This window comes from Salvelinus sp. IW2-2015, linkage group LG4q.1:29 (genome assembly GCF_002910315.2).
Source record: "Salvelinus sp. IW2-2015 linkage group LG4q.1:29, ASM291031v2, whole genome shotgun sequence".
Lineage (NCBI taxonomy): Eukaryota > Metazoa > Chordata > Actinopteri > Salmoniformes > Salmonidae > Salvelinus > Salvelinus sp. IW2-2015.
Genome location: NC_036842.1, coordinates 18,050,799 through 18,073,792, shown reverse-complemented (window position 1 = coordinate 18,073,792; position 22,994 = coordinate 18,050,799). Strand labels below are relative to the sequence as shown.

Below are 22,994 nucleotides of genomic sequence, written 5' to 3'. Positions count from 1 at the left end.
GGAGTATGGATGCTAAATGTGTGGGAGGGGCTGCCGGTCTGACTGGCACGGCTGATAGGTCGAGTTTATCTGGGACCTCACGGCCATATGGGTAACATTGAATCAAGTCCATTCCTCTGCTATTCCTCACTCCCTGACTGCACCATGCCACACCACAGGGAGTTTCCTCCCCAACCTCTGCTCTCTGTCACAGACACAGGGCAGCTGATTTCCTTGTGTGTGTGTGTGTGTGTGTGTGTGTGTGTGTGTGTGTGTGTGTGTGTGTGTGTGTGTGTGTGTGTGTGTGTGTGTGTGTGTGACGTGTTTAACTATTCTTGTGGGACCAGAAGTCCCTACAAGAATAGTAAACAAAGTAAAAATTGACCAACTGGGGACATTTTGTAGTCCCCACAAGGTCAAATGCTATTTCTAGGGGTTTAGGTTAAGGTTAGAATTAGTGTTAGGGTTAGAATTAAGTTAAATATTAAGGTTAGGAGCTAGGGTTAGTTGTAGGGTTAGGGTTGGAGCTAGGGTTAGGTTTAGGGTTAAGATAAAGTTTAGGTTTTTGGGTTAGGGTTAGGGTTAGGGTAAGAGTACGGGTTAGGATTAGGGTTAGGTTTAAGGTTAGAGGTTAGGGAAAATAGGATTTTGAATGGGACTGAATTGTATGTCCCCACAAGGTTAGCTGTACAAGACTGTGTGTGTGTGTGTGTGTGTGTGTGTGTGTGTGTGTGGTGTGTGTGTGTGTGGTGTGGTGTGTGTGTTGTGTGTGTGTGTGTGTGTGGTGTGTGTGTGTGTGTGTGTGTGTGTGTGTGTGTGTTGTGTGTGTGTGTGTGCGTGTGTGTGTGTGTGATGTGTGTGTGTGTGATTGTAGGGAGAGAGTCAGAAGAGGCTGGCATTGTGTGGAGACCTCAGAGGGAACAGTTAAAAAAGTATGTATTTGCTTTATCTGTTCCTAATACTTTGTCCCCTGGTTGGAGTGTCCTTTTGGTGCTTTATAAATATTCCCCACCATTAAACCGCCTCCTTCCTCGGGAAGAGCAGGGTCAGGTGTCGCTTCCTACCCAATCAACAGTCAGCACTAGGACCAAGTCCCGCCCATCACAGTGAGATCTGATTAGGGCTCTATCTGCACCTTGCGGGGTCACTGGGTGGCAGGCGTCATGGTTGCGGCACGTTCAGATCTGGATTGGCTGTGCTGGGGGCTGGGCTGTGCCCTGATGCCCCACAGCTCAGACTGTCTGTCTCCTGACCCAGATATGATCACAGGACAAATACAGTCTCTGAGTCTGAGTCTCTGAGTCCCAATCAGTAGCCACACATCTAAACAGGATACCACTGACACCCATTATGGAAAGGGATGATATTATAGAGCACAGAGGACAATGCTCCATCCATTGAAAAATTTACGAGGATTTTCAGCTCGTTCTATGTGATGGATCTTTTTTTTAAATTGGAATGAGTCGGTGGTAAAGATGAATCGAAAACCTCGCCATTTTCTAGAAAGATCAGTTATCATTCAGCTGATATGTTTCACAGTGGCAGAATTAAATGATCGGATTTAGACACGTATAATGGTTTATTCTGATAAATTATTACGAGAGTTCAAAACTGTTATGAACATCTAAGAGACAATCATAGCTTTTCAGTTTCTTGGCCTGTTCATATTCACAAAGAATATCAGAGTACCAGTGCTGATCTAGGATCAGGTCACCCTGTCCATATAACCTTATTCATTATGATCTAAAAGGCTAAACTGATCCTATATCAGCGCTCCTGCAGACCAAGGCTTTCCTTACTATAACTACAATGTGCAAGGCCTATGGGGGAGGGGGTTTATGGTTGATCAGCGCCATGGAATGATGGAGGGAGAGAGGGGGGGGGTTGAACAGGAAACAACAATATTCGTGAGGGCAACAGGAAATGCCCGGTTTAGACGTCTGGCCTGATGATGACAGAGAACCCGGGCAGAGGACATTTTCATCACTACGGGGGGGAGGGATGGAGGGAGAGAAGGGAGAGAGAGAAGGGGCATGAGTAAAGTCAAGCCAATGCCCACCACACAAACAGCTCTTTCTTTCCAGCCTCTCATCTTTTCGTTTATGAACTGTGGCTTTCTTTCTTTCCCCACTGCTCCACAAGCGAGCTCCTCCCTCTCTTTTCTCATCATCCCTCTTCTTCTGCCCTAGTCAAGGCCTGGCTTCCTGTTATTCTGCCCCTGTGCCTTCATAATGTCCACTTAACAGCCAGATTACCTGCCATAAAGAAACGCTGTCTCATGTGACAGAGTCAACAGCCTGTGACTGCGCCGGACTGCTTTAGGTAAATCACCCCCTGGTGTCTGCCACCACCGGGCAAAGCACACACACACCACACATACACATATACACACACACACACAGAGATCCTCTCCTTATCCTATTTACCAGTCACTAAAAATATAAACCATAGTCACACTGACCCCTCTGCCTGACCCGGAAATGCCAACGGCCTCACTAAGCGGTTTGCTGGTAAATGAGCTATAGAGAAGTGCTGTTCCATTCCTCCTCTGTCTGTATCTATTTTTATCAGCAGCGCCTTACATTTTATTTTCCATTGGAAGAAGAGATGTTTAGGAATGATGGTGGTGATTCCCATTTAGATGTGAGTTAGATGTGAGGCAGAGTCAGGGTTGAATGAATGCATCATGATTTTAGATGCCAGAGGATGTAGCCTTCAGTATATGAGATGTATGATATGATAGAGGATGATAGGATAATAGAGGATGTTTAGGAAATGATGATGTGTCACAGTGTTCATCTGAGGATTTAGGTCTTTGGCTTGAATCGCGTCTGGCCATCTTGCTGAATCTGCCATTTATACCTCTCCTCCTCCCTTATCTTTTCTGCCTGTTTGTATCTGTCTCTTGACTGCCCCTTCTAGTCTCATTGTTCTGGTCAACTCCCAGACCTGATGCTGAGCCAAAGGAAATGCCAAAATAGGCATGTGACTCCTGTCTGAGGGGCGGACTACAGTGGGGCTCGAGGTATGAGGAGGGAGGATTTCTCAATACTGTAAAGTACACAAAGTTAGCCCTCTGACACAGCCTGGTACATTCCAAGTCCACTATCTGTGCCTTCTTGTTTTTTTTGTACATAATATTAATATTATTAATATTAATATTAATATTAATGTTTATACCTAACATTGTGGGAAATGTTTAATATCTACAGATGTCCCTGACGTATTACACAACTAAACAGCAAAAAATATTTTAATTATTATTTCCAATCTTGTAATCGTTTTTTGCAACATGCCCAACTCTTCAAGGCATACTGTACAGATCTTAATTTGATCATCCTATTGCAGGATAAATGTTTAACTTGTAGTATATTTGAGGTTTAAAAAGGCTTCTGAACGTCGTACTTAGAAATGTCAGACTTTGATCAACTCCTACAAAAATGTACATAAATTATAATCGTAAAAGAACAGAAAGGCCCGCATTCTGTTTATGCTCCCAATTCACAACTTTAATGACAACGCTTCAATCCGAAACAGATCTTCATCAGGTCAAACAGTCTGAGTGCTTAAATCCCAAAATATACACATTTCACTTCATATGTCCACTAGGCACATGACGCATGGTGGGTGTGGAAGCAATTAGATTCACTTAAGTGCATAGTCAATCATAATTAATCACAGAGGCTATACACTACCATTCAAAAGTTTGGGGTCACTTAGAAATACATGAAATGAGTTGCAAAATGAATAGGAGACATAGTCAAGACGTTGACAAGGTTATAAATAATGATTTTTAATTGAAATAATTGTGTCCTTCAAACTTTGCTTTCGTCAAAGAATCCTCCATTTGCAGCAATTACAGCCTTGCAGACCTTTGGCATTCTACTTGTCAATTTGTTGAGGTAATCTGAAGAGATTTCACCCCATGCTTCCTGAAGCACCTCCCATAAATTTAATTGGCTTGATGGGCACTTCTTATGTACCATACGGTCGATCTGCTCTCACAACAGCTCATTAGGCTTGAGATCCGGTGACTGTGCTGGCCACTCCATTATAGACAGAATACCAGCTGACTGCTTCTTCCCTAAATAGTTCTTGCATAGTTTGGAGCTGTGCTTTGGGTCATTGTCCTGTTGAAGGAGGAAATTGGCTCCAATTAAGCACCGTCCACAGGGTATGGCATGGCATTGCAAAACGGAGTGATAGCCTTCCTTCTTCAAGATCCCTTTTACCCTGTACAAATCTCCCACTTTACCACCACCAAAGCACTCCCAGACCATCACATTGCCTCCACCATGCTTGACAGATGGCATCAAGCACTCCTCTAGCATCTTTTAAACTTTTTCTGTCAAGCCCTGATCTGTTTCACCTGTCCTTGTGATTATGTCCACCCCCTCTAGGTGTCGCTGATTTTCCCCAGTGTATTTATCCCTGTGTTTCCTGTCTCGCTGTGCCAGTTCGTCTTGTATGTTTCCAAGTCAACCAGCGGTTTTCCCGTTCTCCTGCTTTATGCATTCTCTTTTTTCTAGTCCTCACGATTTTGACCCTTGCCTGTTTCTGGACTTTGTACCCACCTGCCTGTCCATTCTGCCTGCCTTGACCACGAGCCTGTCTGCCACTTGACCACGAGCCTGTACCTCCTGGACTGTGATCTGGTTTTGACCTTTTTGCCTGTCCACAACTATTTTCTTGCCTACACCTTTGGATTAATAAACATTTTAAGACTCCAACCATCTGCCTCCTGTGTCTGCATCTGGGTCTCGCCTTGTGTCATGATATTTTCTGCATCTCACGAATGTTCTTTGTGATCCGAACACCTCAACTTAGATTTGTCTGTCCATAACACTTTTTTCCAATCTTCCTCTGTCCATTGTCTGTGTTCTTTTGCCCATTTTAATCTTTTCTTTTTATTGGCCAGTCTGAGATATTACTTTTTCTTTGCAACTCTGCCTAGAWGMCCAGCATCCCGGAGTTGCCTCTTCACTGTTGACGTTGAGACTGGTGTTTTGCGGGTACTAGTTAATGAAGCTGCCAGTTGAGGACTTGTGAGGCATCTGTTTCTCAAACTAGACACTCTAATGTACTTGTCCTCTTGCTCAGTTGTGCACCGGGGCCTTCCACTCCTCTTTCTATTCTGGTTAGAGCCGGTGTGCGCTATTCTGTGAAGGGAGTAGTACACAGCGTTGTTCGAGATCTTCCGTTTCTTAGCAATTTCTCGCATAGAATAGCCTTCATTTCTCAGAACAAGAATAGACTGAGTTTCAGAAGAAAGTTCTTTGTTTCTGGACATTTTGAGCCTGTAATAGAACCCACAAATGCTGATGCTCCAGATACACAACTAGTCTAAGAAGGCCAGTTTAATTGCTTCTTTAATCAGGACAACAGTTTTCAGCTGTGCTAACATAATTTAAAAAGGGTTTTCTAATGATCAATTAGTCTTTTAAAATGATAAACTTGGATTAGCTAACACAACGTGCCATTGGAACACAGGAGTGATGGTTGCTGATAATGGGCCTCTGTACGCCTATGTAGGTATTTCATCAAAAATCTGCGTTTTCCAGCTACAATAGTCATTTACAACATTAACAATGTCTGCACTGTATTTCTGATCAATTTGATGTTATTTTAATGGACAAGAAAAATCACTTTTCGTTCAAAAACAAGGACATTTTGAAGTGACCCCAAACTTTTGAACGGTAGTGTARATATGGTCATAAAGGATTACATGCATACAAATCGGTTCTAGTTCAAACCTAAGCAACACCAAAAATAGATTACATTGGAAACTGTTGAAATACCTACCCATATGACCATTGGCAGTGGCCATAGATATAATTACAGTGGCCTATTTCAAAAACAACTTGTGTACCTCTAATAATTGTATATCAATGAGATGGGCACATGTAATATTTACATAAAATCGAATATACTGTATACTGTATGTACAAAATGACCAAGTGGAGACCTGGATGGCAGGACAAATCAATGTGACATATTCATGTAAGAAATGGTCTGATATCAAACTCTTGGTTAAGACCTTTTGGAGACATGACAGACAAACGGTGAATCCAATACAATTCTCTTCTCAGTAATACATTATCAGTATCTCCAAGGACTCTTAACATGTCCGATACCAATGTATCTCGGAGAGCTGATATTGTGACGAGCCTCCATGAAATGTGAAGCCACAGGGCTTCTCTGGTCAAGAGTACTGATATTACTCATGTGTTCTGCTATCCTTGTTTTCAGAGCTCGTTTTGTTTTTACTACATAGCATAGACCACAAATACACTTGATCAGATATACCACATTTTTGGTGGAACACATAATGATGCCATTAATCTTAATGGCCTTGCCCGTAATAGGGTGATTGAACATTGTGCATTTGTTCGTAAAGTTACTTAATTATTAATATTTCTTGTTGTTGCTGTAGCAAACTGGCTCAAATTAAGATCCTAGGTAGGTGTATTGAAAACAATGACATGACGTAGCGGATAAAGCCAGTGTGGTTCTTTCCTCTAAAAAACTGTCAAAAAGCAGAAATATTAAACCGATTACTTTATCATCAGCCTCATCTGACTTGGATCAGACTATCAGTTCTTGTTTGAAAGGTGAAAGGTCCAACGTCAGTATTCTGTGGAATGGATCTCCCGACTCAGCAGAAAGAGGACCTTGGCTGGAAATAAAAACCCACACAACTCTGACATTAAGGGTAATATATTCAGGAGAGGCATTGTGACCCTGCCAGCAACAAGAATCAGTGACAATTTATTGAGTCTCTTCACAGAGTCAAAGGATCAAACCACTATTCACTTTGACAGAGAGGAAGAGCAAAATGCAGACGAGGCAGTTTTGACTTGTACTATCCTACATTCACCTTTATTTGTGATAGGATATTCGTTATTGGACATCAAGACCTAAGAATTTTATTAAAAAATATAGTCTGGGGCCTCCCGGGTGGCGGAGTGGTCTAGGGCACTGCATCGCAGGGCTAGCTGCGCCACCAGAGACTCTGGGTTCGCGCCCAGGCTCTGTCGCAGCCGGCCGCGACCGGGAGGTCCGTGGGGCGACGCACAATTGGCCTAGCGTCGTCCGGGTTAGGGAGGGCTTGGCCGGTAGGGTTATCCTTGTCTCATCGCGCTCCAGCGACTCTTGTGGTGGGCCGGGCGCAGTGCGCGCTAACCAAGGGAGCCGGGTGCACGGTGTTTCCTCCGACACATTGGTGCGGCTGGCTTCCGGGTTGGAGGCGCGCTGTGTTAAGAAGCAGTGCGGCTTGGTTGGGTTGTGTTTCGGAGGACGCATGGCTTTCGACCTTCGTCTCTCCCGAGCCCGTACGGGAGTTGTAGCGATGAGACAAGATAGTAATTACTAGCAATTGGATACCACGAAAATTGGGGAGAAAAGGGGGTAAAAACATTTTTTTTTTAATATATATATATATAGTCTGGGGAAGAGTATTTTTTGTTATTTTTTGTTATTCATGAATACAGTAGTCTGCCAAATGACACAGACTTGTAGCCCTCTTACTACAGGACCCGAACAATAAATCTTACACATTGATGAAAACMTATCTATTTTAGTCTAGCAGTAGTATTCCACTACTACGTTAAAAAGTACAAAATAATAATCAGTAATTTTGCTGTATAAAATGTATTTCAGGCATGGGCAGTATTTATGTTACATGTACTTGAAATATGTATTTAAAGTACTTTTGAGTATTTTGTCATTTGCATTACACTAGGCTGAACGACAATTAAATGTATTTTGTAACAACATACTTTGGAGAGCTGTAATTTGTATTTTCTACATACAAAATACTTTTATAGTGGTTCACCATTTTGTGCCCCCCTTTCACCATACATTGGTATCAAAAGTCTGATGACACTATGGTGTGAGCATATGCTAAATTAACAAAATAAAAATGGCCTGCTTCCGCATCTCCAGCTCTACACACCTATTGTCCCGCTGTTTCCGCGGCTGCAGACAGAGGCCTGACCATCCACAGGAAAGTAAACAAGTTCTTATCCACGCTCTGCAGGGGCCCACATTGTCCCCAGGCCTCTCACCCCTATACTGCACTGCACAGTGCCTTAACTCTCTCCTTATATCCTCAGGCCATACAAATCTCCACAGTCTATCAATAAGTCCCTGATTATCACTGTCACTTTCACTGATACTGTGTATGTACAATTGAAGTCGGAAGTTTAAATACACTTAGGTTGGAGTCATTAAAACTAGTTTTTCAACCACTCCACAAATGTCTTGTTAACAAACTACAGTTTTGGCAAGTCGGTTAGGACATCTACTTTGTGCATGACACAAGGAATTTTTCCAACAATTGTTTACAGACAGATTATTTCACTTATAATTCACTGTATCACAATTTCAGTGGATCAGAAGTTTACATACACTAAATTGACTGTGCCTTTAAACAGCTTGGAAAATTCCAGAAAAGTATGTAATGGCTTTAGAAGCTTCTGATAGGCTAATTGACATCATTAGAGTCAATTGGAGGTGTACCTGTGGATGTATTTCAAGGCCTACCTTCAAACTCAGTGCCTCTTTTCTTGACATCATAGAAAAATCAAAACAAATCAGTCAAGACCTCAGAAAGAGAATTGTAGACCTCCACAAGTCTGGTTCATCCTTGGGAGCAATTTCCAAATGCCTGAAGGTACCACGTTCATCTGTACAAACAATAGCACGCAAGTACAAACACCATGGGACCACGCAGTCGTCATACCGCTCAGGAATGAGACGCATTCTGTCTCCTAGAGATGAATGTACTTTGGTGCGAAAAGTGCAAATCAATCCCAGAACAACAGCAAAGGACCTTGTGAAGATGCTGGAGGAAACAGGTACAAAAGTATCTATATCCACAGTAAAACAAGTCCTATATCGACATAACCTGAAAGGCCGCTCAGCAAGGAAGAAGCCACTGCTCCAAAACCGCCATAAAAAAAGCCAGACTACAGTTTGCAACTGCACATGAGGACAAAGATCGTACTTTTTTGGAGAAATATCCTCTGGTCTGATGAAACAAAAATAGAACTGTTTGGCCATAATGACCATCGTTATGTTTGGAGGAAAAAGGGGGAMGCTTGCAAGCCGAAGAACACCATCCCAACCATGAAGCACTGGAGTGGCAGCATCATGTTGTGGGGGTGCTTTGCTGCAGAAGGGACTGGTGCACTTCACAAAATAGATTTCTTATTGAGGAAGGAAAATTATGAGGATATATTGAAGCAACATCTCAAGACATCAGTCAGGAAGTTAAAGCTTGGTCGAAAATGGGTCTTCCAAATGGACAATGACCCCAAGCATACTTCCAAAGTAGTGCCAAAATTGCTTAAGGACAACAAAGTCAAGGTATTGGAGCGGCCATCACAAAGCCCGGACCTCAATCCAATAAAATATTTGTGGGCAGAACTGAAAAAGCGTGTGCGAGCAAGGAGGCCAACAAACCTGACTCAGTTACACCAGCTCTGTCAGGAGGAATGGGCCAAAATTCACCCAACTTACTGTGGGAAGCTTGTGGAAGGCTACCCAAAACGTTTGACCCAAGTTAAACAATTTAAAGGAATTGCTACCAAATACTAATTGAGTGTATGTAAACTTCTGACCCACTGGAAATGTGATGAAAGAAATAAAAGCTGAAATAAATCATTCTTTCTACTATTTTTCCGACAGGGAATTTTTACTAGGACAGAGAATCTTTACTAGGATTAAATGTCAGGAATTGTGAAAAACTGAGTTTAAATGTATTTGGCTAAGGTGTATGTAAACTTCCGACTTCAACTGTATGTGGTAGTAAGGTGGAGGGGTATTTTGTGTGTGGTGTTTTCGTGTGCGCGGTTATTTGGGGATGTTATGTGGCACTGACATTGGGGATGTGAAAGCTGGTCTGGAGACAGCTTTTCTTCATATAGAGTACCTCTGTTTATACCTCTGGGAGCCGTTTGTCAGATGTCTCCTTTTGTCGGAAGTACAGTAGACGCAACAACAAATCCAATGACGCATGGAGAGCCTATGGCTCACTCACACACACAACACACGCCTATCTCTTAGAGGCTTGAGAGTTGTCTCCCAATTAGTCTTCATGGCCTGTCTGTGTGCTGCTGTTCCTAAAGCAATATGACGCTTTGARGTAGACAAACTGTGTGTGCTGTTGTCATTCACTACACTAGCAGTTCTTTCCTAGAACGGTGATGCAAGAAACTTTCGATATGGTGAATGTTAAATACATTGCCGTTCCTTGTTGATATATGCTCTCCCACTTTCTCCATATCTCTCTGTTTCTCCCTTTCACACACATACAGAAACATCTATCTGTAATATTCGAGGCAGCATCAGAGAGGGAGATGTTTTTGTTTTGTTGGTTCAGTTGCCTCTTCTGTCAAATTGACAAGGTGTTCCATAAACACTTTATTAGCTCTCAGTCCTCAGGTTTGTCCCAGTGTGAAGAAATTAATTCATTGCAAAACGACGAGACATTTTGAATTTGCAGTATAGCGATAGCCTATTAATCTTCCAGGCGTTAATTAGCAAACGTGGCTTTTGGAGGGAAAGACTAATTTAGCGGTTGCTGTGCTTACACTGTTCCGCCGAGCAGATGGAAGCAGCAGCGACGCATTGCATACTGGGTGCTTCCAATCATTCAAGATTGATATCGCTTTGCGCAGCATATYTTTCTCATAGACCAACAGACATTAACCCGTTTTTCTCCACTGATTTCCCAGAAAATATTAACGAGCCCACTTCTGGTTGGTCACATCGGGGATAGCATAGCAATTAAGATTTTGATACTTTTGACACGTTTGAGAAGTTGAAGAAGTGGAGTCGGAACCAAAGATGAACCAAAGATGAAGAGATTTTGCAGATTTGCAGTGTTGAGCTTTATTTTTATTTATTTTTTTATATTTTCATTTCACCTTTATTTAACCAGGTAGGCTAGGTGAGAACAAGTTCTCATTTACAACTGCGACATGGCCAAGATAAAGCAAAGCAGTGCGACACAAACAACAACACAGAGTTACACATGGGATAAACAAACATACAGTCAATAATACAATTATTTATCTTCCTCTAAGAGTAATGACATTGTCTGAGTGCGGAGAGTTGTCAACCATCTAGACTATATTCCTTTAGAAAGGGAAGTACAGACTATTAACCTGTTAAATGTAATGTCGATGTAGATTTCCGCCTAAATAGACATACCCAAAAGTAATTATTTATCATGAGAGGGCCATTAACAATACCTAGTATTGTTATAACTAATGACTATACTGACAGAAATATTAAAATCTCGCCATCCTGGTAAAAATAGCTATACAATTCTGAGGTGTAATCACGCACACAGTGAGAATATAATAAAAATAAAAATGAAAATATGAAAAATCATAGATGATTTTTTTCCTATTCAACAAAAGTGGGGGAATAAGGCTTGAAATGATTGAAATGCTCTCTAAATATAGCAACAATCTAATTATAAATACTTATGATAAGATTTCACCTTTCTTATAACTGTAAAATAAATATGATCATACTTAGTGACAGTACAAAATTGGCACCAATTTTTTTATTAGCTAAATGTTCTGCCCAGCATCCTCTGAGCGACACAGAGACACCATTAAAAACCTGCTGACTCATTACATCTTACAACGTCGTCCCTCTGTGTTTAAATGTGTCTTTTTCATGTTGAGAAATCAATCCTTTGTCTGGATAGGCCAGAAAATGCAAAGGAGGTGTCAGATTTCACAATCCTGCAGGTGTGTTTCACAGCTAAGGCGAGGCGACAACCAATGGATGTGTGCCATGTCATAGACTGTGTCATTGACTGACAAATTGCTATTACATATGATATGGTTAGCTGATACTTAAAACACGTATCCAGGCATTGTAAGATCTGTCAGGTGTCAGCAACGTCTAAGCAGAAGAAACTCACCCTGCATCATAGCGGAGTGAAGCAGGAGAAAGAATGTCCAAAGGGGAAGTAGCAGGTAAGGTAAGTGAGAGTTGAGGATGTGTGGGGGTAATGTCCATGGGGGGAGTACCAGGGGGGAAGGGGAGCCGGTAGCTGACTAGTGGTGGATATTCAGCAGCCTGTCTCTCAGTTTTTACCATGATGCTCCTGTACTGCCCGCGTCTGAGTGATTGAAGCAGGGAGAACAGGCTTGGGTGGCTGAGGTCACTGATGATCTTCTTGGCCTTTCTGCGACATCTGGTGTTGCAGGTGTCCTGTAGGGCAGGCAGTGTACACTGTACTGTGTACACTGCCTACACTGTACTCCCCCACTGTACAGAGGGGGAGTACAGTGTACTCCCCCTCTGAAGAGCCTTGCGGCCCGTGGCGGTGGAGTTGCCATAGCAAGCAAGCTGGGATGCAGCCCGACAGTATGCTGTCAATGGTGCTCCTGTAGAACACTGTGAGAGCCCTCGGAGACAGGGCAAAATTTTCAGCATCCTGAGGTTGAAGAGTTGCTGTCGTACCTTCTCCACTATGGTGTCTGTGTGGTTAGACCATTTCAGCTTCTCTGAGATGTGTACGCCAAGGAGTTATTTAGTTATGAGTTATTTACCATCTCCACAGCGACCCCATTGACGAGGTTGGGGGCGTATCCAGCCTGGTTCCTCCTGAAGTCCACAATCAGCTCCTTTGTTTTGTTAACGCTGAGGGAGAGGTTGTTTATCCGGAACCATGCCGTCAGAGTGCCTAGCTCCTCCCTGTAGGCCGTCTCGTCGTTACTGGTGATCAGGCCTACTACTGTTGTGTCGTCAACAAAATTGATGATGGAGTTGGAACTGTGTGAGGCCATGCAGTCGTGGGTATACAGAYAATACAGGAGGGACTGAGGACGCACTCTTGTGAGGCCGCCGTGTTGAGGATCAGTGTCGAGGAGGTAATGTTGCCTACCTTCACCACCTGGGGGCGGCCCGTCAGGAAATCCAGGACCCAGTTGCATAGGGAGGAGTTCTGACCCAGGGCTGTGAGCTTTGTAATGAGATTATAGGGAGGGCACTATGGTACTGAAGGCCYCGCAATAGTCAATGAACAGCATCCTCATATATGCATTCCTTTTGTTCCTGGAGGGTAAGGGCAGTGTGCAGTGCAATGGCGATTGCATCGTCTGTGGATCTGTCAGGGCGGTTGGGGAAAGGAGAGGGTTGAGTGTGTCGGAGAGGGAGGAGGTAATATAGTCTTTGACTAGCATCTCCAAACACTTCATGATGACGGAAGGAAGTGAGTGCTACTGGTCGGTAGTCATTCAGTTCAGTTACTTTCCCTTTCTTGGGCACGGCGATGATAGTGGACATCTTGAAGCAGGAGGGTATAGAGGCCTGAGCTAGGGAGAGATGAAAATGTCAAAGAACACAACAGCCAGCTGGTCTGCACGTGCTCTGAGGGACGGCTAGAAATGCCATCTGGGCCGGCAGCCTTGCGAGGGTTAACACATTTGAATGACTTACATACGTCCTCAGTGGAGACTGTGAGTGTGTAGCCCACATTGTCATCGGGGGCTCTTCTCGGCAGCTCATGGTCATTATGCTCTGGGGTGGTTMGCTTTCTTTTTGTAATCTGTGATCGTTAGGAGCCCCTGCCACATATGCCTTCGTCAGACCTGCTGAATTGCTCCTCCACTTTSTCTCTATACCTGTGTAATTGATGTTGCGCCATTCACAAAGCGTTCTGTACACAAAAATGTTGGTCGGAACCAGTCCAGAACCGCTAAAAGTCCCCTAAATAGGCCTATCCCTGGATTACTTTCTGTTTTTCAATTAATTCATAATGGGAGTGTAGTGGGGTAATATTTATCATGTATGTACAGTGCCAGTCTAAAGTTTGGTCACACCTACTCATTCCAGGGTTTTTCTTAATTTGTACTATTAACTGACTGGCTCAAACACATTAAGAAGGAAAGAAATTCAACAAATGAACAAGGCACACCTGTTAATTGAAATGCATTCTGATTCAAAGATGGCGTAGCAGTTGGATGTGTGTTTTGTCTTGTTCAAATCAAATCAAATTTTATTTGTCACATACACATGGTTAGCAGATGTTAATGCGAGTGTAGCGAAATGCTTGTGCTTCTAGTTCCGACAATGCAGTAATAACCAACAAGTAATCTAACCTAACAATTCCACAACTACTACCTTATACACACAAGTGTAAAGGGATAAGGAATATGTACATAAAGATATATGAATGAGTGATGGTACAGAACAGCATAGGCAAGATGCAGTAGATGTTATAGTGTACAGTCTATACATATGAGATGAGTAATGTAGGGTATGTAAACATAAAGTGGCATAGTTTAAAGTGGCTAGTGYTACATGTATTACATAAAGATGGCAAGATGCAGTGGATGATATAGAGTACAGTATATACATATGAGATGAGTAATGTAGGGTATGTAAACATTATATTAAGTGGCATTGTTTAAAGTGGCTAGTGATACATTTTTACATAATTTCCATCAATTCCCATTATTAAAGTGGCTGGAGTTGAGTCAGTATGTTGGCAGCGGCCACTAAATGTTAGTGGTGGCTGTTTAACAGTCTGATGGCCTTGAGATAGAAGCTGTTTTTCAGTCTCTCGGTCCCTGTTGTTGTTCCGTCCTGTCCCGTGTCCTGTCCCGTGTAAATATCATTATAATATCATATCATCATTTTACATATCGTTTCCTCGTTTTTTCCATATATATTTCGTATATATATTTTAATCTCACTTTAATCTCACGGACTGAATATACTCTCCTGCAACCCGCCTCACCCAATGTGGTACGGATCTGCTATTTTTATACTTTAGAACCAGAACCTCCATCAGAAGCTAGCCAGCTAACTAGCTACTAGCTAGTAGTCAGTTAGCCACTGCTATCGGTCTTCACCGTTAACTCGGACAACAGCCAGCCTCAGCTCGGTCAATACCTGCCAGTCTGCACAGCACGAAATCAACCCAGAGCATATCGGACTGCTTTTTCTCTGCCACATCTCCGGATTCCTACTGCAAGCTCTGAACCTTTACAACAGATCATCGCAGCCAGCTAGCTGCAATCCGAGTGGCTACTCCTGGCTAACGTCTCTGTCCGGAAGCAAGCACCAGTTAGCCTTGAGCTAGCCTCGAGCTAGGCCCATCAAGAGGTCCACCAGCTAATTCTTGAGCTACAATACCTCTTTTGCCAATTGGCCTGGACCCTTTACTGCCGACACAGAGCCCCGGCGATTCATCACGACTGGTCTGCCGACGTAATCGTCCGAGGTGGTTTCAACAGGCTTTTCCGTTGCAACGTCGCCGTAGGCCCGTCTGCTAGCCCGGCCCGCTTGCTGTCTGAATCGCCATGTCTCCAGCTCGCCTAGCGCAGTAGCGACTACTGAATCGGCTCCCTGACTCACCTATTGCTACTCATTGGAACCTATGATCACTTGGCTACACATGCCTCTCCCTAATGTCAATATGCCTTGTCTATTGCTGTTTTGGTTAGTGATTATTGTCTTATTTCACTATAGAGCCCCCAGCCGTGCCAAATATGCCTTAGATAGACCATTTGTCCCACCCCCCACACATGCGGTGACCTCACCTGGCTTAATTGGTGCCTCTAGAGACAAAACATCTCTCATCGTCACTCAATGCCTAGGTTTACTTCCACAGTACATCCTACCATACCCTTGTCTGTACATTATGCCTTGAATCTATTCTTCCACGCCCAGAAATGTGCGCCTTTTACTCTCTGTTCTGAACGCACTAGACGACCTGTTCTTATAGCCTTTAGCCGTACCCTTATCCTACTCCTCCTCTGTTCCTCTGGTGATGTAGAGGTTAACCCAGGCCCTGCAGCCCCCAGCACCACTCCCATTCCCTAAGGCGCTCTCATTTGTTGACTTCTGTAACCGTAAAAGCCTTGGTTTCATGCATGTTAACGTCAGAAGCCTCTTCCCTAAGTCTGTTTTATTCGCTGCTTTAGCACACTCCACCAACCCTGATGCCCTCAATCTCACACAAATTATCAAGGAACCTACCAGGTACAACCCTAAATCCGTAACCATGGGCACCCTCTTAGATATCATCCTGACCAACTTGCCCTCTAAATACACCTCTGCCGTCTTCAACCAGGATCTCAGCAATCACTGCCTCATTGCCTGCGTCCGTAATGGGTCCGCAGTCAAACAACCACCCCTCATCACTGTCAAACGCTCCTAAAAACACTTCAGCGAGCAGGCCTTTCTAATCGACCTGGCCCGGGTATCCTGGAAGGATATTGACCTCATCCCGTCAGTAGAAGATGCCTGGTTGCACTTTAAAAGTGRTTTCCTCTCCATCTTAAATAAGCATGCCCCATTCAAAAAATGTAGAACTAAGAACAGATATAGCCCTTGGTTCACTCCAGACCTGACTGCCCTTGACAAGCACACAAAAACATCCTGTGGCATTCTGCATTAGCATAGAATATCCCCCGCGATATGCAACTTTTCAGAGAAGTCAGGAACCAARATACACAGTCAGTTAGGAAAGCTCAGGATGGCTTTTTCAAACAGAAATTTGCATCCTGTAGCACTAATTACAAAAAGTTTTGTGACACTGTAAAGTCCATGGAGAATAAGAGCACCTCRTCCCAGCGTCCCACTGCACTAAGTCTAGGAAACACTGTCATCACCAATAAATCTACGATAATCGATCATTTCAATAAGCATTTTTCTACGGCTGGCCATGCTTTCCACCTGGCTACTCCTGCCACGTCCAACAGCTCTGCAACAACTTGCCCAAGCTCCCCAAATCCAGACAGCTGATGTTCTGAAAGAGCTGCAAAATCTGGATCCCTACAAATCAGCTGGGCAAGACAATCTGGACCCTCTCTTTCTAAAATGARCCGCCAAAATTGTTGCAACCCCTATTACTAGCCTGTTCAACCTCTCTTTCGTATCGTCTGAGATCCCTAAAGATTGGAAAGCTGCAGCGGTCATCCCCCTCTTCAAAGGGGGTGACACTCTAGACCTATATCCATCCTGCCCTGCCTTTCTAAAATCTTCGAAAGCCAAGTTAATYAACAGATCACCGACCATTTCGAATCCCACCGTACCTTCTCCGCTATGCAATCTGGTTTCCGAGCTGGTCACAGGTGCACCTCAGCCACGCTCAAGGTCCTAAACGATATCACAACCGCCATCGATAAAAGACAGTACTGTGAAGCCGTCTTCATTGACCTTTTCAGTCTCTATAAGTAATGGAACGCAAGATGATATAATGAGGAAAGCGCGTGACCAAGAAGGCTTTCGACTCTGTCAATCACCGCATTCTTATCGGCAGACTCAATAGCCTTGGTTTCTCAAATGACTGCCTCGCCTGGTTCACCAACTACTTCTAAGATAGAGTTCAGTGTGTCAAATCGGAGGGCCTGTTGTCCGGACCTCTGGAAGTCTTTATGGGGGTGCCACAGGGTTCAATTCTCGGGCCGACTCTTTTCTCTGTATACATCAATGATGTCGCTCTTACTGCTACTGATTCTCTGATCCACCTCTACGCAGATGACACCATTCCGTATACCTCTGGCCCTTCTTTGGACACTGTGTTAACAAACCTCCAAACGAATGTCAATGCCATACAACACTTCTTCCGTGGCCTCCAACTGCTTTTAAATGCTTGTAAAACTAAATGCATGCTCTTCAACCAATTGCTGCCCGCACCCGCCCACCAGACTAGCATCACTACTCTGAACGGTTCTGACTTAGAATATGTGGACAACTACAAATACCAAGGTGTCTGGTTAGACTGTAAACTCTCCTTCCAGACTCACATTATGCATCTCCAATAAAAAAAGATATCTAGAATCGGCATCCTATTTCACAACAAAGCTTCCTTCACTCATGCTGCCAAATATACCCTTGTAAAACTGACTTATCCTACCGATCCTTGACGTCGGCGATGTCATTTACAAAATAGCCTCCAACACTCTACTCAGCAAACTGGATATAGTCTATCACAGTGCCATCCGTTTTGTCACCAAAACCCCATATACTACCCAGCACTGCAACTTGTATGCTCTCGTTGGCTGGCCCTCGCTACATATTTGTCGCCAAACCCACTGGCTCCATGTCATCTATAAGTCTTTGCTAGGTAAAGCCCCGCCTTATCGCAGCTCACTGGTCACCATAGCAGCACCCACCCGTAGCACGCGCTCCAGCAGGTATATTTCACTGTTCACCCCCAAAGCCAACTCCTCTTTGACCGCCTTTCCTTCCAGTTCTCTGCTGCCAATGACTGGAACAAATTGCAAAAATCACTGAAACTGGAGACTTTTATCTCCCTCTCTAACTTTAAGCATCAGCTGTCAGAGCAGCTTACCGATCACTGTACCTGTATACAGCCAATCTGTAAATCGCACACTCAACTACCTCATCCCCATATTGTTATTTATCTTCTTGCTCTTTTGCACCCCAGTATCTCTACTTGCACATCATCATCTGCACATGTCACGCCTGCTTCCGCTTTTCCTCCCCCTCTCCCAGCCTGCTTGCCCAGCGCCCATGCATCGGCCTGCTCGCCCAGGTGGGACACCACGTGGCGCTCCTAGAAGGGAGGGTACTGTCACGCCTGTTCCCGCTCTTCCTCCCCCTTGCGCACGAGGGCGCCAGGCTCTCCAGGATTACGCAATCAAGCCACCATCAGTACGCACACCTGCCTTTCCCCGTAATGCGTATCTGCGCTCATTAGACTCTATTATTAGACTCTATTAGACTCTATTACAGTTGAACTCTATTACTTGTGTTATTGCCTTCCCTATATCTGTCTGTTCCCTAGCTCTGTTCCCTGCTTCGGGATTGATGTTTGTCATATGTCCTTGTTTACCCGTGTGCTGACGCTGTTCCTGTCGTGTTCTATGTCTGTTCCCTATTAAATGTTTGACTCCCCGTACCTGCTTCTCCTGTCCGGTGTCGGTCCTTACAGCACATCTATCACTCCAGTGTTAATGCTAAATTGTAATTATTTCACCTCTGTAGCCTATTTATTGCCTACCTCCCTACTCTTCTACATTTGCACACACTGTACATAGGTTTTTATATTGTGTTATTGACTGTACATTTGTTTATGTGTAACTCTTTGTTGTTGTGTTTATCGAACTGCTTTGCTTTATCTTGGCAAGTTCGCAGTTGTAAATGAGAACTTGTTCTCAACTGGCCTACCTGGTTAAATAAAGGTGAAATAAATAAAATAACATAAAAAAGCTGGTTGAGAGAGTGCAAAACTGTCATCAAGGCAAAGGGTGGCGACTTTGAAGAATCTCAAATATAAAATATATTTAGTTTTGTTTAACATTTTTGGGGGTTACTACATGATTCCATATATGTTATTTCATAGTTTTGATGTCTTCACTATTATTCTAATACACTACGGGTCAAAAGTTTTCTTTATTTTTACTATTTTCTACATTTTTGAAAATTAGTGAAGACATCAAAACTAGGGGAAAAAACATTATTAATGAATTATTCACATACAAGGCATAAAGGTTAAGTTACAAGACAATACTAACATTAACAAAACATTAAGTATCTAAGCATGATCAGAGAGTGAGAGAGAGAGACAAAGAAACCATAGGGGAGAGAGAAAGAGAGTAGTTTTGTCACAATAACAGAATTTTGACTTCGATACTGATACCAGGTTCAGTATCAAGATACTCAATACCAAAATGATACCAAAATGATACCACAGGGGGAAAAAAGGTGTATTAGCCAAAATCACAGCATGGCACTTGAGCCAGACATATAAGCTCAGCTATTGCTCTGTTCAGACATTGGGCATCTTTTGAGTTCAATATCATTACATTATAAATTTGATGTCAACATTCTTCAGAGACAGCCATGTATGCATACATGAATCAATTATACAATCATACAATTAATTTGACATTATTTTTAGCAATCTCTAGATTTGAATGGTAAATCTCTGTTGATAAACTGGGTAAAACAAAATGTAGCCTAGGCCTATCCACAATACAGGTGAATTCATATTCAATATGAGTGTGCGCATACATTGAGTTATTGAGCTTATTTTCGATGATTTCATGTGGCTACAGATGGCAAACAATCTGGGACTCATTTGGGACTTATTTTATTATAGTGATCAATAACATTTGCATAGAAGTAGCAATCTCTTCTTTCATWAAATTGTGTGCTGTCTCTTTAAACATAGTAATGACATCATTCATGACGAGGCACACGCCCACTTGTGGTGCACGACTCCAGGATTGTTGCTCGACTCCCAAAACACACTGAAACGGATACGCACACACGTACACAACATGTAATTATTGCAAAGTCCTACTAGGAAGACAACATTTGCATTCTAGAAGACTGACATGAGCATGATGCTGCCCATTTGCTCATCAACTTAGCCTATAAAAGGCCTATTTGGTTTGAATGTGGAAGGTGATGTGTAGGAACTAGAATATTTCTGTGATATTTCTGTGATGGGATGATGCAGCGCACTTTACTCTTTGCCATGTTATAGCCCTATTCTGATGGGTATCACTAGAGACGTTGGTTATGTAATTCTTTTAAGATTATTCTATTGATTTTTAAAGCAATCCACGATTGTGCACCCCAATACATGTCAGAAATGCTTTTAAATGATGTACCCAGTAGGTCCCTTAGGTCCTCTGACACTGGGCTTTTAACTATCCCAAAGCCGAGGACCAAGAGGCATGGAGAGGCAGCCTTTAGATATTATACCCTCAGCCTCTGGAATAGCCTGTCAGAGAACCTGAGGGCGACTGAAACCGTGGACATATTTAAAAGAGATCTTAGAACACATATTTTTAGCTTTGCTTTTCCTTTTATGTCATTCCGTTTAGTCATTCCGTCATTCCATTTTGTCATTCTTTAGTTTTTTATCTTGTGTTTGTTGTGTAGTAAATATTTCAGCTTTTAGTTTCATTATTAAATTATTTTRCCTGTGAAGGACATTGCTTTGCATTCCATGACTGAAATGTGAAGTATAAATAAAGCTTAATTTGATTATTATCCAAGCATGTGCGTTATTCTAGAGCACGATTCACACAGGATTCGTTTTTCCAAATTGCCCCCAGTAAATCTTAATTTTTTCACATTAAATGAACTCTTATGACGGAAGCRTGGAGGTTTTTATTCTAGGCATGAAGATATTTCAACATCATGTCTAGATGATAATAAGCTACACTGATAGTGGTGTATAGGTGTCCCCATAACATTTAAATTGATTCAGTAAGATCAGGTTAGTTACAACTAGGGTTGGAGCGAAAACCTACAGGAAGGTAGCTCTCCAGTAACATGGTTGGAGAGCCCTGACCTCGGTCATCAACAGCTCACCAGGGTTTCATTAAATAAACTATAGGCACAATACTTTTTATTGCACATCTAGGCCTAATTAAACTGATGCATTTGGCGATGTTCAACTTCAATTCACTGGCACTACACCTGTTGTATTCGGCGCATGTGACAAATAACATTTGATTTGATTTGTAGTGAATTGATGTAAGCTAGCAAGGAAAGTTAGACTACAAAATTGGAAGCTACCGGTATCTTCTTGCTCTAGCCTGTATTGACATTGTTTTGTGAACAGTAACTACGTTTGAACATTTCTACATGCCATGTTGCATTATTCAAGTGTGTAAACTTCTGTGCAGCATGAGTGGGGAGCAGTGGAGGCTGGTGGGATGAGCTATAGAAGGATGGCTCATTGTAATGACTGGAATGGAATCTATGGAACGGAGTCAAATAAGTGGTTTCCATATGTTTAATGTGTTTGATGCAGTTCCATTTATTCCATTCAAGCCATTACAATGAGCCCGTCCTCCTATAGCTCCTCCCACCAGCCTCCTCTGGTGGGGAGCTAACATGTTTGCAGCCCAGACTCCCAGTGCTCTAGCAATGAGTAAGTGGAGCAGGCAAGAGGCATGAACGGTGTGCTCACGCTATAAGGGGACATTGGCTCCGCTGATAAACAGACTTTATGACGTGAGACACATTTAACAGAAGTACCTAAAATAACAACAATTCTAGTACCGAACCATTTTTCATGTTCAAGTAACAAAGAAGTTTCAGTGCACCATGCAACACAGAGAGTGTATCTCACCACGGCAGGTCAGGAAGAAAGAGCAAGAGACAATTCATCTAAGTCTATTTAATAACATCTGAGTTGTTGTCCAATCACATTACCGTTGAATTAACCTCCAATCAGATATGCAACCTACAGAATGTAAAGTCAACAGCACCTACTGCTTCACAGAGGTGTGACAGAWTGGGGGATTTGGAGAGCAACACAGAGAAGGAGACAATAAAACCTTTTGCATGGAGTTGATAAGAGTCACTTCGGGGGCCGCCCGACTGGAGAACTAATCAAAAGCATACGATCATATTCAGAGGTACACTCTATAACTCTAAAAGTGGCCCCTACACAAACACAACAACAGGCACCCACACACTCACAAGCCCCCGAACACACCAAGTTTGTCATAAATCAAAGAGAAATTTCAGCGCTTTACCACATGAATCCAGAGAAAGCAGTATGATGCCTGAATCATCAGAAAGGTTCCACTTTATACACCCAGTCCATGAGACGCATTGCAACAAGCTTCAATTAAAACCTATGACACCCATCACAGCTTCAAAGCATTGACTGTTCAATAATAATTTCCTGTCTTTTAAATGTTTAGCTGACAACTCTTTATGCATACTGCTTTGATCAAAGCAGCACACCAACAGAGCATACTAAATACTTTATGAATTTGCATAGTGTGAAATGCAGAATAGGTACCAAACAACCAACCCAGTACTATTCTCTCTGGGATTTGGGGAAAATACAAAAAACTTAGTCAAACAAGCACTTTGCCTGAGTTTTTTTTTTTAAGGGACAGGTACAAGTCCCCCTTCAACACTTCTGATTGAGCAGACATTTGGCTGAGCAAGGGCAGACTGGCCAGAGATAAAAGCTGCACAATGCCATGCCTTATCTGTCCATAGTGTGCAGACGCCCGCTGCTGGCATCGGCA

The 22,994-nt window shown here is 42.9% G+C and overlaps 1 protein-coding gene and 1 long non-coding RNA gene across 2 annotated transcripts in view; one reads left to right on the top strand and one right to left on the bottom strand.

Moving 5' to 3' along the window:
* LOC139026834 (uncharacterized) overlaps window positions 1-22,994 on the top strand; it is a 405,332-nt gene that overhangs the window by 345,245 nt on the left and 37,093 nt on the right. The window lies entirely within an intron of this gene.
* LOC111961591 (endoglin) overlaps window positions 1-22,994 on the bottom strand; it is a 65,582-nt gene that overhangs the window by 35,662 nt on the left and 6,926 nt on the right. The window lies entirely within an intron of this gene.